We start from the raw sequence: 3551 nt of genomic DNA, 5'->3' as shown, positions 1-3551 counted from the left end.
GAGTTTCCCAGGCTTTCTTCTGGCTCATGAGGCTTCCCTGTCCTTGCTGCGCAACCACGTTACACAAACTGTCTGTCAGAGCATGTGTGTCTGTCTGCCCTTCATGAGAGGTAAGCGAGAAGCGGTGTAAACCCTCTGCCCACACTGTAGTACCTGTAAAAGACCAGCAGAGGGCAACATCTCTGCTACGTGATGTAACTTCCTGTACTCTGCTCAGTCAGTGCTTTCCTGTGCAGAAGGCTCGTGAACAATACCTGCGTGTACATTTACTACCATCTACTGGGTAAAATGAATATTGCTATCCACACCTGGTCAAAGTTGGTGAGGTTTCCCTGCAGCAAACGTCAAACACTAACGGCTGACAGCTAAATATATAATACACAAACTGGATTAAGTGAAAGACATGGCCTTGCCTTTAGAAAAAGTGAACCTGTAGATGCTAAATCTTATTGTAAATGTCGTCATAAAACTACAGATTTCTTTCTTTCTAACTGCACTCTGCTTATTCATATGTTTATTATTTTTATTGAGAAAATTAATGATAAAGACATAACAGCTACTGTGATTTGATGTAGTAGTAGAATAGAAAAATATTACTGCATGTTTTATGGGAACAATAACTTAGTGGGTGAGGTGGTGAACAGAATATAGTTGAGAATAAACTTGTGAATCTATTAAACTTTTTTTTCAACGTTCAGTTATCAGTTCTGCATGAACAAAACATTTCACATCCCTGGGCTGCAGAACAGAACCGGCACCCACAGTCAGGTGTGATGCAGATGTACAACCCCACTTCCAAAAAAACACACATCTTATGAGTCCATGTCCAGGTCCAAACAGAACAGAAACAATTTACTAGATGTTGAAACTGACAACTACTTGCATATTTAGCATGCAAGCAACAACAACTTTTATTGTCATTGTCTAATGAGAAACAATAAAATTACATTACAGCATCACAACACTGCATAGCATATGAAATAAAGTGCAATACGTGATGGTAAAGTGCAAAAGAACATAAAAACCCACTGTGTAAATATCAGCACAGCTGTGGGAATAGTAGCTTTTGCAGGCACAAAAAAACAGTAAATCTTGAAATAAATTGTATATCTTAGGTTAGAAACAGGGAGCATATAGTGAGGTTATGGAGTTAAAATGATCAATGCAGCAACATAAAGTCCATTCACTGTTATTGTATCGGTGGAATAAGGTTTACTGTCCACTCATCAGCAACCTCACTGCCTGAGGATACTGGCTGTGGGCCAGTCTGGCTGTCCTGGGTTGCATCGCTGTGTACCTTTTGCCTGAGGGCAGGAGATGGAACAGGTGATGGCCGAATTGTTTTGGTCACGTGAGATGTTCTGCACCTTAGGACAGAGGGTACTGGAGATAGTACTTGATCTCAGGGAGAGCAGTTACCATGATTTTTCCTGCTGTTTTAACCTCCCACAGAAACACCTGTTGATTGGCCTTAGTGCAGCTGGAAAACCACACTATGAATCCATAATGTCAAATCACTGTTGATGCCGTAATTGTAAATATTCACCATCAGCTCTTTTGGAATCATAACACTCCTCAGTTGCCTCAGGTTGTAGAGGCGTTTTTAGACCTTTACTACAGCTGAGGTAGTGTTAATTGCCTCCTTGAAAGATACAATGTCTCTTCTAAGGAAGGTTTTCTCATATTTAAGCAAGACAACATTAAAAATATATGCCGCATCCATCGCAGTAGCATGGCTTTGGAGGAAGGGTACAGGTACTGTACTGACCTGCTGGCAGTTCAAACCTTTCATGAATAAAAAACATTTACATTTTTTACAGTGTCATTGACATGTTTTGTTGATATCAAGTTCAAATTAATCACACAATTTATATGAAATAGTTTTATCCTAAGATTCAGCACCTCATGTGATTTAAGTTTATGAAGTATGCAAATCATTACATTCTGTTTTTTATACATTTACACAGAATTCCCACTATTTTGAGATAAGGGTTGTATAAACTGAACATTGCAATTTGAGAACATTTACACATACTTGATGACTTCTTAGACATTCAGATCTTCATTTTCTCTTGCTGAGTAGGGTGGAGCAAAGTGGTCAGTTTTCGACATGATGTTATGTTTCATTTTATTTTTATGCACACAGCACTCAGGTGTATTTGTCTGTTACTGTCACCAACCATTGGAAGTTGAATGCCTTCCATGACTTACTGGATATCAGAAACCTTTCTTCACTTAAAGTGAAGTAATTTTAATTGGATCACACCAGATGAGCAAAGTCATCTGCTGGGCCTTTAGTGGATCACATGATGCTAGCTGCAAGGAACTTCAGTCTGTGGTTTGACAAGTCTCAGTGTTATGTCAGATATTTGGTATGCCTGTGCACTTTTATTTTAATGGCTACTTTAGTGCTGAAATGTCCATTCTTGCCTTTGCCGTGGGACAGTGGGAAACTCCTTCGTATGTCTTGTACATGTAAAGAAACTGATAATAAAGCTGACTTTGACTTTTTGACAACAAGATGTGCTTCTTTAACCATTATACCTTAAAACTTGCACACTCATCATCACAGAAGTACTTAAAGAACTTTTTTTTAACTTGTAAAGATACTGAGACGATTCTACACAGTTTCTATAAATCACAGCTGGAGTACTCCTTGTCATAATAAAACATATCAATGAACAGAGACACTAAAGACAATATAAAACTCTGTTGCCAGGATTTTTCCCCTGATCGAAAAAGTTATTATCGCATTACACCCATTTTAGCACCATTACAGTGGCTGACAGTATGTTGTAGAATTGATCAGAAGCTTTTAAAGATTCATTATAAAGCACTAAATGGTCTCTGTCCCTTTTAGATCACTGAGCTGTTAACACTCTATACTAATATACCCTGCTAACCTGGGCAAAGAGCTTTTATAATAATAATGATGATGATAATAATAATAATAGTAATAATGATAATAATAAAAATAATAATAATAATAATAATAATAATAATAACAACAACATTATTTATTATTATTATTATTATTATTATTATTATTATTATTATTATTATTGTTGTTGTTGTTGTTGTTGTTGTTTTTGTTGTTGTTGTATTTCCCTTGCTGAAACAGATGCAACAAGCAATGGCTTAAATTATAATTGTTCTGGTTCTTTTAGCCATCCCTAGCATCCATACTGTAACAACGCCAATGAAACAGCAGTGGCTGTTTGACCAGTTTTTGACCAGAGGTTTTATCAGTAAGGGTTTACTTGACTGCAAGGAGTTTTGTGAAAACTACAAAGTAGATCACAACCATCCTCGTCCAAAGAAAGAGAGAGCGCAAAAAGTGTACAAATTAAAGCTCTTTGCATTCACTTGCTGTCGTCTTCACACAGTGTTTGGAATGAGCTGAAAAGCAGGTCTGTGGTTGTCATGGCAGCACTGCATTGACATTCTCAACATGGTCACCAGGACAACTGTGGGAACTTTCTAAACATTTTGCTACAAGAAAGGAGGCATGTTTATTCTGTGGTTTGCATTAGTGTTCAGATTGGAAAAGA

This window comes from Telmatherina bonti (assembly GCF_933228915.1).
Source record: "Telmatherina bonti genome assembly, chromosome: 10".
Taxonomy (NCBI): Eukaryota; Metazoa; Chordata; class Actinopteri; order Atheriniformes; family Telmatherinidae; genus Telmatherina; species Telmatherina bonti.
Note: the sequence above shows the minus strand (reverse complement) of the source record.